At 39.1% G+C, this 17,951-nt stretch overlaps 1 protein-coding gene across 3 annotated transcripts in view; it reads right to left on the bottom strand.

Moving 5' to 3' along the window:
* The window catches only part of gpr173 (G protein-coupled receptor 173), a 124,370-nt gene extending 117,269 nt beyond the window's left edge, over positions 1-7,101 (bottom strand). For all 3 annotated transcript variants that reach the window (XM_039774713.1, XM_039774712.1, XM_039774714.1), the window contains exon 1: positions 6,840-7,101. The gene's annotated coding sequence lies outside the window, so the exon portion shown is untranslated. The remainder of the gene's footprint in view (positions 1-6,839) is intronic.
* Positions 7,102-17,951: the final 10,850 nt, after the last annotated feature.

Below are 17,951 nucleotides of genomic sequence, written 5' to 3'. Positions count from 1 at the left end.
TCTCAAAGATGTTTGTGTCAGGTTGATTGGTGATTCTTCCTTGGCCAGGTGTAACCAGAAGTGGACATGTGTCCGAGTGTGACTTGCAATTTACCGACATGTCATACACAGTTGGCTTCTGCCTTAAACCAGCTCTGGACAAGGCACAGGACCACCGCTGGGCTCACTCCAACACACACCAACACACATTCACAAGTGATCCATTCAGAGCTGCCAGTGAAGTAAGCCTTGTTTGAAATGGGAGGGAAGCTGGAAACCTCCACGAGAAACACACATAGCCACCCACAGAAAATGAAACCCCCATGCTGACAACCACCAGGTGTGGAAAGCCCAGTGTGCCGGTGTGTGTCATAAGTGTGCCATCATGCTATATATGTAGAATTTATTATAGTGAAATGGAATGCACTATTCAAACTACAATCTGGGTTACAGCAAGATGTTTTAAATTAAAAACTTGTATGAACTACCAAGTGTTTTTTTACAGTTAAAAACATGAATACATTAAAAAGGAAAACAACATTCAGCTCCTTTCACAATTTTACTGTTCAATTTCTAAAGTAGACAAGACATTTCCTTAAAAGATACAGTAATGCTAACATGTATTTGTTTAATATTCAGTGTGACAATAATGAATGTATGTCAGCAGCTTTTTTTTTCATTAAAAAAATAATGCTAACAACATTTACAACAATCAACGCTTCACAGCTCATGTTTATCAAGTGTAATTACTATTCAGCAAGAAAAACACATATAAAGAATGGAGACAGCAGTTAATTATTGGACTGTACTCTAAACCTTAAAAGCAAGAAATCTGGACCATATACATTTTGTACATGATCACTTAAATGCTGCATAAAAGTTCCTTCATAGCTCTCCAGCCTGGATGTTTGTCCACCTCCACATGAAGCTTCATCTCCCACACAGGTAAGTCATAACTTGGTGACTCCTCTGTTTCTCCAAACGGTAGCATCATAAAATACAGTAGTAATGTTTCTTTATATCCTTATTTCTACTGCATACATTTTACTATGTAATATTCTTTATGACTATTATAATTTTGATATCTCTCCATTATAAAAGGAAATTCTGAGACGAGACTTTCTCAGAGATAATTTCAACTCCTGCGAGAGATCATTTCAGGTCCCGTGAGATGAAACTTTTTGCCAAGAGATATTGACAAGTCACATCCTCCACTCAAACATTTACAACCACACCCACGGTCCACTCACTTTTCATTTGTGTGAATGCTATTGGCAGACATAGTTCCTGCACTCTCAGCTCCAAGCGGGGTTGGAAATTAAAGACAAAGAGTAGAAGACAAGGTAGAATGTTGTAAAGAGGTTCAAAAACGATGTGATACTCATGCGGAGCAGGTTATTTAGAGATTATGAAAGTACTAAAATTAAAAAGTCTCAAAAAACTGATAGTAAAGATCGCATTAGCTTTAACAAACGGAAATTATTATTACAGAACTGCAAAAAGAGAGTGAATATATGGACACAGGTGATATGACAGAAGTATGCCGATATTGTTCGGCTTTAAACTTTAAGTCGGAGACTTACAGATCATCTAATTCGTGTTGCCATCAGGGAAAAGTAGTGTTTCTTCCCAATAAAGAGGCGTATCCATGAGAAATAAAAGATTTGTTGTTTGGTGAAAGTGAAATCCCCAATACGCGAGTGGCAGAGATGCAAAGTCCGGAGGATGGCGAGCCAAGCGAGCTCACAGAGCCCCCTAGTAAATTTAAAAAATAATACAAACCTTTCAACTGCTACAGTGAAATGGTTCTCAAGTTTAAGAGTCTCGGGAGGCAAATGTGGCTGCAGGTTTTTATTATAACCAGTTTCTGAATCAGTGTGTCATTCTTACTTTAATTAATCTCATTATTTTTTCTGAATATTTGTCAAAGCTTTATATGCTTGCATTTGCCATTTGCTTTTAGTTCACCTTTTTCTGACTGTTTGCTCTCTTAATTGTATCCACATGCTAACAACACTGAATGCTAAAGGGCAGCAATGTCTTCTGTACCATATTCTGTTATCTGCTCATTTGTAAGAAGCGATTTCCAGTGATCAGACAAGTGAGAATGACGAAGTCATTGCTTCCCTTTAGCATGCTTCTTCAGGGCTCGATGTTAATCATCAGCATTTGGTTACAAGTAAGCAACCTGTACAGAAGGTGATAAACTAGAAAGAAAATGGAAAAAGAGATGTAAGCATGCAAAGTTACGGAAAAGAATACAAGTATTTATCAGTTATTATTTTCTAATTAATTATTGTAGCCTAAAAATGAACTCACTTTAATGTTCAATCCCAGCATAAGGTTTATTTGTTAAAAATAATGTCAGGTTTGAACAGAATTTCTGTGCCTACATGAACCTGTACCGGTTATCCAAAGTCAAAACTTTCTCACCAATTTGTAAATATTAGTTGTTGAAGTGACATTGTGTGACAGATCAGTCCTTTTTCCAGCCCCATAGTTCTCTTACCTATTCGATCATCAACAGTAGCTGCACCACACCCTGACAGGATTTTGCTCTTCTCCTTTCCAAGATGTCTGTTTGATCGCTTTCCTAAGTGGGAGATCATGTATTGAAGTTATGGTCAACTGATTGGGTACAAGTTATTGTACTCGTGAACATTTTGTAAAGATCAGTTGACTCATTACAAAATGACACACTGATTATGAAATTGGTTGAAAGAAAAATTCACAACCACAGAGGTTACCTCTGGATTGAACCTGAAAACCACTGCAGTAGTATTATGTAATAATAATTATGCAGCAAATTTATGATGAGTTTCATCTCAGAAGCAATATAATTGAAGGAAGGATTTACCAGAGGACCATCTACCAGTCCATCGCTGGTCACATCCATATTTGAAGCACACCTGTAATAGCACACAGTGTTTAGTGGTATAAATCTTCCTCCAGAGTCTTTTAAACACACACATCTGAACAAAAGGAGGACATTCAAACTCCAAAGCAAAAGTCACCACTGCCAAGGACAGAAGTACTGTACGGTACAAATTATATAAAGAGGGAATGTTGCCCATTATGTTACGTGTCTGCCTACAGTTAAATACAACAGGGGTGTCACAATGGTTAGCAATGCTACTTCATGGATCCAGAGTCTGCGATTTGTTGTCTGTGGAGTGTTTGCACACTGTCAACATGTCTATATGAGGATTCCCCCAGATACTCTGGTTTTCCTCACATATCCTGAAAGACATGGATATTAGGTTGATTGGTGGTTCTAAATTACCTTTGCTTCAGTGTAGGCATGAGCTGGTTTCATGATAAAATGGCAGTCCATTCGAGGTTGCTTTTGCCTCGTAATCAGTGTTGCTGGAAGAGGATCCTGCCCCTCATATCTGTGAATTGTATTATGTGGGCTTGAAGATGTTTTGTTGTTACGTAACCTGTGAAAGGTAATATTGTGTATCTACAACCAGAATTTTCATTTGGGCCTATCCAATAAAGAAGAGTTCCATCTTTTCCATAGATATACATTTAACAATCATGGAAGCTAAATGAATTTTTATTTAAAACTGAAAAGAAGGATGTAGACAATAAAGTAGCCCCCTACATAGACAGCAGCCATACCCTGGTATTACTGACAGCAAACATGGTCTGGTGAAGCTAGCAGAAAGTCCCTGTGCACGTTTGGAGTTATTAGTTGTGCTATCCATGTGCTTACTGGAGAGAAGACGTGTGTCATATTCATTGAAACAGCGTACTTCGATTATGACAGTGTATGTTTGTACAAGCTTCTGCAAGCTGACACGTGGGGCAGTCATGGAACAATTTCCCATTGGAAGTTCTCCTGCACAGAGCACAGTTGGGTAATAGTGAAAAAGTGATGCACTACTGATTATGTGAGCTACCTAGAAACCCTTCAGTCTGTTCCGCAGGAGGTGGTCAGTGACATTAATTACATGGAAAAAAGTCTTCATAAGTTCATGTGGTGATTATTTCAACAGACAGGTATGTCAAGAAGGTCATGTTAGCATGTACTCCGTGATATGAGGGCTACTTTTTGGTGTGCCTCCTGCATAAACAAATGTGAACAACTGAAACAATCTATTATACAGTATGTTCATAATTCAAGGAAACCTGTGGTGGGCTGGTGCCCTGCCTGGGGTTTGTTTCCCACCTTGTGCCCTGTGTTGGCTGGGATTGGCTCCAGCAGACCCCCATGACCCTGTAGTTAGGATATAGCGGGTTGGATAATGGATGGATGGATGGAATTCAAGGAAACACACAGGAACACCAACGAGAAAGGGTGCTATCACTTCACGACAAAGAACACACACTGATGGATCACACCCTCCTCACACTGAGCATCACAGGAAGATCACATGACCTAAGAAATGAAGTTCAGCTTGACAATGCACAAAATCTAAAATAAATAGTTGCTTCACGAACGGTCTTTTCTAGTGAAGCAAAAATCACCCAAGGTGTGGGAGTTACATGCAAATTAACAAATTAACACAAGCTCTTATTCCTTAAGCTTTTTTCATTAATTCACTTGTTTGTTTTAAGACATTCTCTGTAAAACAGGTTCGGTGAAAATGCTATTTAATTTTGCACATTAATGTTTCAATTGTTTCTGAACTACACAATAGTACTCAAAATGCAGTGCTACTTTAATTATAAAGCATGTTTAATACTTTCGGCAACATAAAATCATTTCATATTTAAGCACATTCTCTGAAGGAAACCAAGTCACACTAAGTGAGCTGCTATTCTACCTATTCTTGTGTGACTCACTAGCCCACGTTGTCTGCCCACACTAGAAAGAAAAATGATGTAAGCGAAAAAGTTCAGAATGCCACCCTGGTTTTTGAGACCTTAATCAGAATCCTTGATCATTTTGTAATGAGTCAACTGATCTTTACAAAATGTTCACGAGTACAATAACTTGTACCCAATCAGTTGACCATAACTTCAATACACGATCTCCCACTTAGAAAAACGATCAAATGGACATCTTGGAAAGGAGAAGAGCAAAATCCTGTCAAGGTGTGGTGCAGCTGCTGGTGATGATCAAATAGGTAAGAGAACTATGGGGCTGGAGAAAGGACTGATCTGTCACACAATGTCACTTCAACAACTAATATTTACAAATTAGTGAGAAAGTTTTGACTTTGGATAACCGGTACAGGTTCATGTAGGCACAGAAATTCTATTCAAACCTTGCACTATTTTTAACAAATGAACATTATACTAGGATTGAACATTAAGTGCTTCTGTTTAATATATTTCTTTTTAAATATATGACTGATAGGAAATTAAAAACAATAAAAATGATATGATTATTCTTCTACCAAGACATATACTTGAAACCTCTGCCTAGCACATACAAGAAAAAGCAAGGACAAAATAAACATGAAGCTAGCATCCTAAGGAACTGGTTTTGCAGCTCTTCCTTTTTCACTTTTCTCTGATGCTCTTAACAAAATTTTACACTTTTAATTCAATAAAATATGCCATCAACCATTTGTGTTGAAGAAGTGATCCTTTCAAATGCTAGAGGAATATTTCCTCAATGTTTCCTACATTGTTCTGCAGCTGTAAAGTTGTCTTTTAAATGATCATGTAAGACCAGATGTGAGATACATAGATAGATAGATAGATAGATAGATAGATAGATAGATAGATAGATAGATAGATAGATAAAGTACCACAGACCAAGCCTTGCTAAATATATTTGTAAAAGAAATGATGCTTTTCTGCTGTTTGCAGGCCCGAGCTCTAGGCCTGTTGGACTATGCTACATTTTCCCTGTGTGTATGTGTGTGTGGGAGAGAAATGCGTGTGCGTGTGTATGTGAGTGTTTGATGGGGGGGGCAGTGAGTGGGGGGCTGGGCTTTTGTTGAGAGCTGGATAGCAACAGCAACAGTCAGGATATATCTCCGTGGATACAGAGAGAGGGGGCGACCAGATATACACCAACCGCACAAGCCTGAATCACCTCAGCTGAAAACTCATGTATGTAAAATTCCAAGTACTGTAAGCTAAAGAAGACAGCAATTACTCAAAATCCATTTACCCAATTGCTAGCCTCATTAACAAACACTATTTTTCAAAACCATATTTTGTTTTTGGTATGATACTATGAAATAAATAGAAGGTAGAAATACTGGACTTTTTAAAAAGAATATCAGCTTTATATATTACATAAGGAAAACATGGCAGTTCAAAAAAGAAACAGGGCAGATAGATAGATAGATAGATAGATAGATAGATAGATAGATAGATAGATAGATAGATAGATAGATAGATAGATAGATAGAGTCCTTTATGTTTTCCACTGCAAAATAACATGGAAAAAAAACGTTTATTTATCAAACACACCAACATGAGCAGAAAGAGGAAACGCTTTGCACTCACTGATTCTTTACTGAAAATACAGACATGACCATTGAACGAGCTGGGGATACGTCCAACAAGTTAACATTAAGCCCAGAAAATGGGATGTGTACAGATTATTGCGTACAGAACTGTGACAATTCAGCATAATAGAACGAAATCAGCCAAGTAAATGATTACATAAGATAAATGTATATGTACTCTCAGACACCCGCAACTACATAAAAGCCTTTTCTCACATATTCTATGCACATCTGTGTGTGTCTTTGCATACACAACACCAGACATACTGTACAGAAATATTTTACATATACCCTCTTGAATACGAGTAATTCCGTGCAGCCAAATAAAATCGGTACCACATAATTCCATGCCTGCAGAAAAAAAATTAGATAATAAACCCATAAACTGGAAACATGTATGAAAGAACAAGCCTAACACAAAAATCCACAGAAGGTATTACCCACCTCTCTCCTTTGTGATGAAGACAAAGGCTGCAGTTTTAATTCCAGGCCATTTTAGTTACAGCTAGTGGCGGTAGCAGAAAAAAAAAATCTGAGTTCATTAAATGAACACCCACCACAAGAATATATTTCCCTAGAAAAAAAAAAGAATGGGTGGCTCCGTTTAAATGAAATCACACAGCAAATAAGATTAAAAAAACAAAACCATATAACAAAAACATGAGTCCGTGTTCATAGGTGGTGGGTCAGATATATCCTCTCTCAACTAAAAGCTGCAAAAAAAAAAAAAAAAAAGAGAAGAAGAAAGAACCCCACAAAACAATAACGGCTATTTCCCGTTATAAGGGGTATTAGTTAAAAAATATGCCAATACTGAGAAACTTAACGGAGACTGGCAGATCTTAATCATCAAAGCTAAGCGTTTCTTCTTCTTTCTAACCCATGTCATGTCTTCGGATTTTGTTTTAAACCATCATACTTCAATATTCCAATAGGACAGGAAAATGCCGGTTCTACAAAATATCAATAAAAAAGACATTAACGCAAGCCCAATATGTATTTCCTTGACGTGTCTCCAGCGTGGAAATCGGCTTCACATTCTGTCAACCACTGCCTCAAACCGAGGTGACGACTAAAATCAAAAAGAAAGGGACAAGAAGAGAATGCCGTGTTCAGCCGTGCTGGGCTGTTTTGGAGGCTCGGACTTCCTGGTGCATAGCCTTATTTTGCCATGGTGTCAACCCCTCTTAGTGCCGCACATACATCCTCGAGCCGCTCGCACCTCCGCGCTGCCAGCGCTCGCCTCCTGCCTCCGGCAGTGCGATCCACTCGAGCTGTGGACAGGCGCTCATTCCGCTCACACACATAGGCGTTGGATATTAATTTTAAAACGAGCTGCGCTGGCTTCTTCTTCCTGGAAAAAAAAGGTTTCAATAGTTAAAGCCCAGGCTGAATAAATAAAGGGATGTATCGAAGCGGTCAGAATCCACCGCGACAGTTGCAATAAATAATGACAAAGAAAACGTAACCAAAAGAGAAGAGGGGTGGGGGAGCCCAAGAAGAGAGGTTTGCAATGGTGGGTAAGGAAGAGCTGATCCGACCCTGCGCCTCATTTCGGCTCTTCTCGGCTTTACTCGGAAAATCAGGAGCTGCTTCCGAATGGCAGAGGAATGGAGGCTGATGATCCGCTTCTTAAACGGACAGTGCGCGATAAAGAGGAAACGATCTGCGAGTACCATCTTTCATTCATTTTAGTCGCCAATAACGACCAACACAATGATTTATAACTAATATGTTAGCTTTAGAATAGTTAACTAAACTGAGTATTTTTGAAACATTATACACTTTTCTTAAAGTGATAGATAGATAGTCTTAATTATTTTAATTTTTATATTCCATCAGTTAATTTTCTCGTATCGTACTATGGGTCCCATGAGTTCTGTCCAGGGTTTCCTCCGACTATGCGTCGAATAACCCCGGCAAAGTCTGTTACAAAAGCGTTAGAAAATACAATTTCATTGTTCAGTTCGTGAGAAGAAGTCATACCCTTGCTCACGATGACATTAATTTGGGGTAGCCTTATTTTAGTGATTAATGATTTCCGTAAAGTGGTAACGTGTTGTATGTTGATTACCCCAAGACGTCGGGCGGCAGTGGGTCGTAGTAAGGAAACCCGGGTTCGTACACCGGGGCCTCCCTGCGTGGACTTTGCATGTTCTCCCCAAAGACATGCAGGTTGGGGGAATTGGCGATTCTAAATTGTGTGTGCCCAGCGGTGGGCTGGCGCCCTGCCCGGGGTTTGTTTCCTGCCTGGCGCCCTGTGCTGGCTGGGTTTGGCTCCAGCAGACCCCCGTGACCCTGTAGTTAGGATATAGCGGGATGGATAATGGATGAAAGTAAGACGTCCACAGTAATCGATTTACACACGTGACAGAAATGACCCTACAAACCTATAAACACACAGAAATCTAAAATCCCCAAAGAATCAAAAGCACCTTTATATTTATTCATTACGTTCTATTTTTAACATCCAGCAGGTCAATTTCCTGGCATAAGCTGTGATAGCCCACAACTCAAAGATGGGAGTAGTCACAGGCACCATATTCGTGATTGGTTTCTGCCTTGCACCCCACCATATATGTGCAATTTCGCAGTATAATACTTTAATAAATATAAAGCGACAAAGCTGTGAAATGGATTTTCGTATATACACGAAATTCCGGTAAAGACACGTTTTACAATCAATCTAAATGACTTCCAAAAAAGGTTGCACGTCCATTAACTGCTCGTATTGTAAAGCAAAGTTGCTCACTACTAAAGAGTTAACAAAATAGAAGCAAATAAATAAATCAAATCAGAGAGTAGAGAAAGAGGGGTGCTTATTGTGAGTGCTCTGAGTACACAGCAGGTTGCCCTCAGATGCCTTTTTCGGTGTGATCTTTCTCCCCGCATCTCTGCAGCCTCTGCCGTGTACAACAGCACACTTCAAAGAACCCCACCGCTGTCGCGGGAATCACCGCTCTCTAGCAAAGCGCTAATTGAGCGCGGGTGCGCGCACGCTTGCGCGTGCCTTGCAGCGGCCCAGCAGCCGACCTATCCTCTTTACAGTGAAATGTAACGAATTGTTACCGTACTGTAAGTGTTCAACGAAAAAACAAAGCAAGCAAACTATTGTCTTACTTTAAAGTTTTTGTTTTATTTAATAAGTATGATAGAGTGGGGGTTAATTTGATGAGAACTTAGTTTGGTAAACTTTGACTTGATTGTATGGAATGTTATTTGTTTTTAATAAATTCAATAAAATGAAAATAAAAGTATGATAGAATCAAACGTTCACTCAGTCGTCTGATTAAATCTAGCGTATAAACCTTATGACATAATGTCTTTCACTTCTGTTACCTGTCAGGGCAGCACAAGGCAGTAACTTTTCATCTGGGGGACACTCACACACCCACTTACCATGAGCCAATTTAAAGAAATCCAACACCTTTATCTGTACATTTTTAACATAGAGGAGTGTCCACTCAAAAGCCATGAAGAGAGCGTACCAATTTCACACTGAAAGTGACTGGACTGGATTTTAATGGTGGAGCATCAGATCACTGTTAGACACCTCATTACACCGAATATCATTTTTTACAATGAATGAATTTTGAAAAACCTGCCAGTTTAACATATTTATTGGATGATTACTATAGGTCAATGTGATTTAAAAAAAAAAATACATATTATTATGATGGCACGAAAATGACACACAATTTTGTTTGCAGTTGTCTGAGATTATTTGGAGCATATATTGAATTATCCAAATATAATAAGAGAGCATGTGTGATCGATGGGGTAAGTTGATAAAGTAACTAAGGAGCTGGACTCGGAACCACAAGGATGTCCATTTAATTCCCATCATTAAGTCTAGTCTGTATGACCAAATGTTAAAAAAAAAAAAAATGAAATGTATATAGATGTGGATATACATAAGTAAACAGTCGTACTGTGTTCTATTCTTGTAAAGTACCTTAGTTCACTGAAGACAGACGCTGTATATATTGTATGGCTTGTCATCTCATCCTGCAAGTAGTTCATATCTACCACAACCAGACATAAGAAGTCTGTAAAGATAAGGAAAGACGAATTTCTATTCTGGGTTTTCTAAATCTGATGAAGATGTTATATACTGTACACCTATATGCAGCATTGATTTGAATCTGTACAGTAATGCAGTGGCTTTGAATGGTCTTTGTTTTTATTCAGGTTGTATGTTGTCCTGTGAGTTTGTGGCTTTTCCTTTGATTGGTGATCATTAATGTGGCTCAGTGTATTAGTGGACTCTTTGATGGACTACTGCCTTATCAGGAATGGCTCCTGCCTTGTGCCAATGCTGCCAGTACAGAACTCAATATTCAGCCACACTAACCTGGATTATGTGGGTAAAAATAAGAATTTATGCTATGCTGCTTGTCTTCAGAGAGTTGGCTGGGTGCCTCTCCATTACCCTAGCAGCAAACCAACCAAATAATTCTATAGATTCACAGTTCAATGAGGAAATTAAAAAACAATTGTATCTGGTAACAGAGAAAAAGATATATACATTATCATTACTTATTAAATCTTGAAAAAGTATGTTCAAAAAAAGAATGTATGAAAAAAGGATGAAATCAAAATTCAAAATTCAAGCTTGTTACTGCATACAATGATTCATGGACTTCCATTTCCTGCTAAACTAGCAACCTTAATAGAATTTGCTCGTGTCCTGCATGCATTGCTTTTGGAGAGACTCCAGCATCCCCTGATCATGTACGTGATAAATAAGCTAAAGTAAATGGATGGCTTGATGAACTTAAATAAACGTTAATGCAGCGTTTAAGTGTATTTTGCTCCAGTGTGAACAAACAAACAAGACACTGTTATATTTCGTCCACAGATATTTCCTTAACCTTTCTGATTATTTGCTGAGGTTCATTAAGAGGACAAGTAGGAAGGTCCAGTCTCCTTTTGCTTTTGTATTGCTTTTTATTAATTTGTTTGGTTATTACTTGTGTTTCTCTTCTGCCATCTTAAAAATGTAACTCATTCAAAATTAGATTAGATTAAATTAAATGAGATAAACGTTATTAATCATATGGGGAAATTCATGTGCATGCAGCAGTAGAAATAGAAAAAAAAAACAAGGACACGGACTCACAAGACAAATAATACAGCCAATCAATCAATCAATAAATACATGAATGTTGTGCAGAAAAATAGGTTTAGTTTACAAAAGTCAAAGCCTGGTTTGACACAGAATGGCATTTTTCAGTTTTTCTGATAAGTTAAGATTTTCACCTTTAATTCCCTCTTTCAGTCTTCATGTGATTTGGCCATAAACAGTTTACACTTCCACTGTGAGCCAATAGATGGTGCCATAGACACATCTATAGGGTGGTCCAGATCTAATTATGCAATTTTCATTACGCTACAACTTATTAAGTTTATTACATAGAAAATCACCTGAAAAATCCCAGACCATCAAGAAGTGTGCGAATAGACGACACAAAGAATCATCTTTGCGCCGAACTAGAATCATCCTCGCATAAATCAAAGTCATCCAGACGATCTGGATCTGCATAATTAGATCTGGGCCACCCTGTATAGTATGCCAACAATGCAAGCCCAGCTCAGGATTCATTTGTAATCCCAGAATGTGCTTACTTGATATAAAGTATACTGGCACTCAATGCCCATGTAAAACACGTCTTTGGGCGTAGAGCTGATGTCCACAAATATTGACAGACATCTTGCATTTCAGGGAATGCTGAGAGGCTGACAGTACCAGACAGCTTCTAGACATATTTTATTTTAAGATACCTATTCATATTTAACAATTGCCTTCAAACTGCCACACCAACATCACACAACTTGCTCATCTGCTAGCCAGTAGGGTTAGGGTTAGGGTTAGTAGGTGTTAAGTCTCAAGATGAACAGACATCAGCAGCATGCAAAGTCAAGAGAAGCCATCAGGAGATGCATACTTCTGTTCTACCAGACGGTTGTGGCGAGTGCCCACTTCTACGCAGTGGTGTGCTGGGGAGGCAGCATAAAGAAGAAGGACGCCTCACACCTGGACAAACCTTGTGAGGAAGGCAGACTCTATTGTAGGAATAAAGCTGGACAGTTTAACATCTGTGGCAGAGTGTCGGGAGCTGAGCAGACTCCTGTCAATCATGAAGAATCCACTGCATCCACTGAACAGTATCATCTCCAGGCAGATGAGCAGCTTCAGCGACAGACTGCTGTCACTGTCCTGCTCCACTGACAGACTGAGGAGATCGTTCCTCCCCAACACTATGCGACTCTTCAATTCTACCCGGGGGAGTAAATGCTAACATTATTCAAAGTTATTGTCTGCTTTTACATGCATTTTTATTACTCGTTAATTTAATATTGTTTTTTGTATCAATATACTGCTGCTGGATTATGTGAATTTCCCCTTGGGATTAATAAAGTATCTATCTATCTACTGTATGCTTTATTAAAATGTGTCATTATTAAAACAATACCCTGCAATATGGAGAAAAAAAAGTATACGAAACTTGTCCTCACAGTGTCATCTGCACAACATTACTCAGCACAGCAACATAAGTGAGTAGCTGTGAACAGCCTGAAGAGTTTCAGACACCCATCCACCATACATATTTTATCCTAACTAACCACATGAAATGAACAATAAACTCTGCTAATTTACTCCTTCGTTAGAAACTTTAAATAACCAGAGGGACTGCACACATAATATGTTGCTAATTGACTCATAGCAAATAATTCCTGCACTGAGTTGTTGTTGTTGTTGAGCATGTCATTGAAGTCTTCACTTTCGTCACATTTGTTTCCTCCCCAAATTCCTATCAACTGTTCTTCATGTGGTGACAATGTAGGGTAACTCTGGCACTGCTCCTCACTTCTGTTCTGATTCTTTCCTTTTTTTATTTTTTATGTTGTCCATCCATCTATGCCTTCATTTTGTGAAGCTGGCTCTCCAGGGAATACCCCCTCAGAAACGAGTGCATAGTTCATAAGTGGGCAATGTCGGTCCTGGAGAGCCACAGTGGCTGCAGGTTTCTGTTCCAACCCAATTGCTTAATTAAAAAAACAATCCTTGCTGACCTTATTTAACTTTATGGCGTATTAGTCTGCAATGTTAGGTTCTTATACACTTTCCAAGGATGTTATCCAAATGATTTGAAGCCTAAAACAGACAGTTTTCAAGTGATTTATTAAATGAAATAGTGCATGATGAATCCACACAGGTGTAAAAGGAAACAAGTTAGATGGAGAACTCCTGCCTCCTTGTCATTTGCATCTTATTGCTAATAAGGAGCCATTAAAACAGCAAATGCAGCTGTTGAAGACTGAAATAGGCAATTAAGGGTGGGGAACCTTAACAAGTGAGACCCCAAAAATGATGCAGAAAAACATCACTTGGGTGATAAGGGCTTCATCGGCAATAACCGACTTCTCATTAAGAAACAGGGTTGGAACAAAAACCTGCAGCCAATGTGGCCCTCCAGGATCAACACTGCCCACCCCGGCATAGTTTGTGAGGGGGCTGCTTTCCCTGAACTTTCTACCCAACTCACTTTACCTTCATGTGATCGCTCAGCCGTTACCGCCAGTTGGTCTACTCCATCCCACAGATGTATTGTTATGTGTTTATTGAGCAACACTTCTTTATATTTTTTGTGCAACAACAGTAATAATGTATGTGTAATTATTTTTTCCTATGTGTAAAGTTCTATCATTACTAAAGAGTGGTGTTAGTCTTATTGTCAAAATATAAAAATAAATAAAAAGAATAAGGTAAATAACACCAATAATAATAGGTAAAACATGTTAATTTTTTTTAACTTTCATACAATTATTTCAAAATGGGATATATTTTCAGGTGGCACACTGGGTGGATGGCACACTGGTAGCACTGCTGCCTCGCACTGAGGAGACCAGGGTTCATGTCCCGGGTCCTCCCTGTGTGGACTTTGCATCTTCTCTCGTGTCTACATGAGTTTCCTCCCACGGTCCAAAGACATACAGGTTAGGTGAATGGATGGCTGTAAATTGTGAGTATGCCTGGGGGTTTGCCCTGCAATGAACTGATGCCCTGTCCAGGGTTTCTTCCTGCCTTGCGCCCTACACTGGCTGGAACAGGCCCCAACCCATCCATGGCCCTGGTCTGGATTAAGTGGGGTAGAAAATGTCATGACACTGGATAGTCGCGGCTTCAGACTGCACAGCCCACCATCGTCTTATGAGTTTTCTTTCTTCCAGGCGCTCTGGTTTAATGTGAGTGAGGGTGTGTGAGTGGGCCCTGGGGGGACACCCAATCCACAACTTGCTGCAGCCCCCACAGCTCTGAGCTTGATTAAGGTCTCACATATGCTATGTAATATTAGTTCTTTTAATAAAACATCACAATCATCAGTTACCCCATTTTTTCATATTATCCAATTAAATCTGCAACAACATTCTGTTCATTCAAGTACAGCTTGATGTTTTGCTTTGGAGTTTTATATTAATGGTAAAAAAAAAAAAACGAAGAAGCACCCACTGTCATTCACCACCAAAGAGAGAGTTAAAAAAACTAACATAAAAAAACAAATAATTGTTGGTCATCATAAATCTGACAACAGATACAAAACAAATACTGCAAATAAAAAGTAAAATATGACTGTGACACTTAGCACTATTACATCAATAATCAAAAAGCTCAGAAATATTACAACTGTGACTAATGTATCAGGTAGAAAATGAATGGTGAGGAAGGCAAGAAAGATTCTTGGGGCCACCAGATCTCCAGCTCCTCAATTATGCCATACTTACATGACTGGCTGTTCATTCTGGAGGAGCCGTTACTGACCAGAATAAAAAATGTGAAGCTGCTGAGTTTGCCAAACACTGGATTTTACCATAACCAGCTACTATGGTCAGGCAAGAGCAAAATCAAACTCTTTGGTTACTCACACTGAGCATAAAGAGAAAACCTCAATGCCACAATGAAACTAATGATGTAGCTGTCACTAACTCTTGTATGCTAAAATAAATGGCATCACGAACTCTGCTATATGTCCTAATAGTCTGGCAAAGAAATTGGTTGCCTTTACTGAGAAGACCTGATTTAGTAGTTGGTTGACTTTTTAGCATGAGAGTACGCAGTTTCAGTCTCTAGAGTTTGACTTTATTGACTGAAGTCAGCGGCCTGAGTTAGAACATAGGAACCATTGTGATGAGAGCAGGTCATTTAGCCCAACAAGCTCGTCCATCCTCTTCACCTCGATTAAAAGAACATCAAGTTGAGTTCTGAAGCTCTCTGAACACTGCACTCTTAAAAATGAAGGTTCTGTAATGGCATTTTACCGATTGTGTACTTTCTTGTAGAGCCATCGATTGACAAAGAACCGTTTCATTCTGGGAAGGGGCTTTGCATAGACAGACAGACAGACAAATAGATAGATACAGTAGATAGATACTTTATTAATCCCAAGAAGAAATTCAAATACTCCAGCAGCAGCATACTGATAAAAAACAATATTAAAGAGTAATAAAAATGCAAGTATAACAGACAATATCATTGTATAATGTTAGCGTTTACCCTACCGGGTGGAATTGAAGAGTCACATTGTGTGGAGGAGGAACGATCTCCTCAGTCTGTCAGTGTTGCAGGATGGTGACAGCAGTCTGTTGCTGAAGCTGCTCCTCTATGTGGAGATGATGCTGTTCAGTGGATGCAGTGGATTCTCCATGATTGACAGGAGCCTGCTCAGCGCCCGTCGCTGTGCCACAGATGTCAAACTGTCCAGCTCCGTGCCTACAATAGAGCCTGCCTTACTCACCAGTTTGTCCAGGCGTGAGGCGTCCCTCTTCTTTATGCTGCCTCCCCAGCACACCACCATGTAGAAGAGGGCGCTCGCCACAACCATCTGATATTAATTGGTTCTCTGGGCTTTGAAAATTATCCTAATGTGTGGACAAAACAGAAAACCTAATGTGGAGCTACCTAGAAGGATACTAATAAATCAAGAAGACCTGTATTGCTGTGTGCAGTAAGAGTCCTCTTAAAATCAGGAAACTGTTGCTATTACATAAATCTGTTGTCATCTATTCATGGCAGTTTATGGGACCTGTTACAGATCTAAATAAATAAAGGTTCTCTCTGGAAAACTCGAGTTGATGGTTCTCTTGGGAACCAAAAATGGTTCCCCTGTGGCATCACTGTGAAGAACGACTTTGTCATCTTTAACACTGCACATGGTAGATGTTTTAATGTGTCCATGCTTTTTTTTTTTGTTTTTACCATTTGTGCAAAATCTTCCCCTAACAAGTTTCTTTCTGTGTATCCATGTTCTGGCTGAGTTCCCCTTAAGCTTAGATCAACAGACTTCCAAGAATTTGGATAAACATGGTGGTAAATAGCCCCACATCCATCCTCATATATTCTCCAACCTAAAGAGACATTACTGGAATAAGGCGTTGTATCTTTATGCATTCCAGACCCGGCCACAGTAAATTCTAACACTATATGTAAAAAAAAAGAAATTTTCTCAAAATTACTTAATAAAATTTAACGTTAATTGTTTTGAAACAATTGCATTAAAAGTATGCAATTTTCAGACTTCTTAACTGTAAAATATATCTATGCCTTTTAAGTTTTATGACAGTTTATGCTCATCTTTATCAAAAGAGCCAACAATTCCTGATTTTTAATAAGGAAATTCATTTGTTAATCGTTTATCTAAGGCAGTCGGACTGTCCTTATAATGAAATAAGTTATCATCTCTCATGTTTTCCCTGCCTTTGGCAGCGCAGAGCAATTAAAATGTTGTTTTCCCAATGAAACTTCACGTGAAATGCCCCGCACTTCCCTACCGAGAAGTTTAGTCGCCCCGAGACGCCTGGTAAACGTTTTGTTTCAGCGGGAAGGTACACCGCCACACTGCGCCCCCTGCCTTTGCCAACAGCTGCCCGAAACACCGGACGCGCTCAGAGCAGATGGCATCACCGGGGCGACTTGCAGTTTTTGGCAAGGAAAGCGCATCTTGAAGAGACATATGTCTAAATCAGGGCAGAGATTGAAGAGCTTAGAAACAAATACACATCTTCAAATGTGTAGAGGCGCCGACCTAAGATGATTTCATATTTTAAGAGCTTTGATATTTAAACAAAACGTTCATTGTCTGGCTCATTTCTAAAGTTATGATACATCGATGTATAATTGTGATGCCTACAAAAAGGCCAATCTACATACATATGTGACTAAGTGTAAGCTCCAAATGCAATGATGTAATAATGGTCTTTGTGCGGCACGACGCGTACGCAGTAAGAAAGCCAGTCATCCTAGAGACATGAAGGCGCACTTCGTGGAGCGGCATGCACTTTTCACTAAGCAAACTGAAGTCATTTTTAACTGCAAGGTAGATGTTATGAGAAAAAAAAAAAACAGTACAGTATTGACCGCTTTGTACGCATACGAGTGTTTACAAATGGTGGGTTATTTATCTTTTGTCTTTCATATTTTTTCAGGGATAGTTTTAAGGGGCAAATGCAAGCGCGGTTTCTTGCGATCGTTGATTTTAATAACGCCACAATTTTCTG

Source organism: Polypterus senegalus, chromosome 13 (assembly GCF_016835505.1).
Source record: "Polypterus senegalus isolate Bchr_013 chromosome 13, ASM1683550v1, whole genome shotgun sequence".
In the NCBI taxonomy this organism is placed as follows: Eukaryota; Metazoa; Chordata; class Cladistia; order Polypteriformes; family Polypteridae; genus Polypterus; species Polypterus senegalus.
The sequence above is the reverse complement of the archived record's forward strand: the minus strand, read 5'-3'. Positions and strand labels throughout refer to the sequence as shown.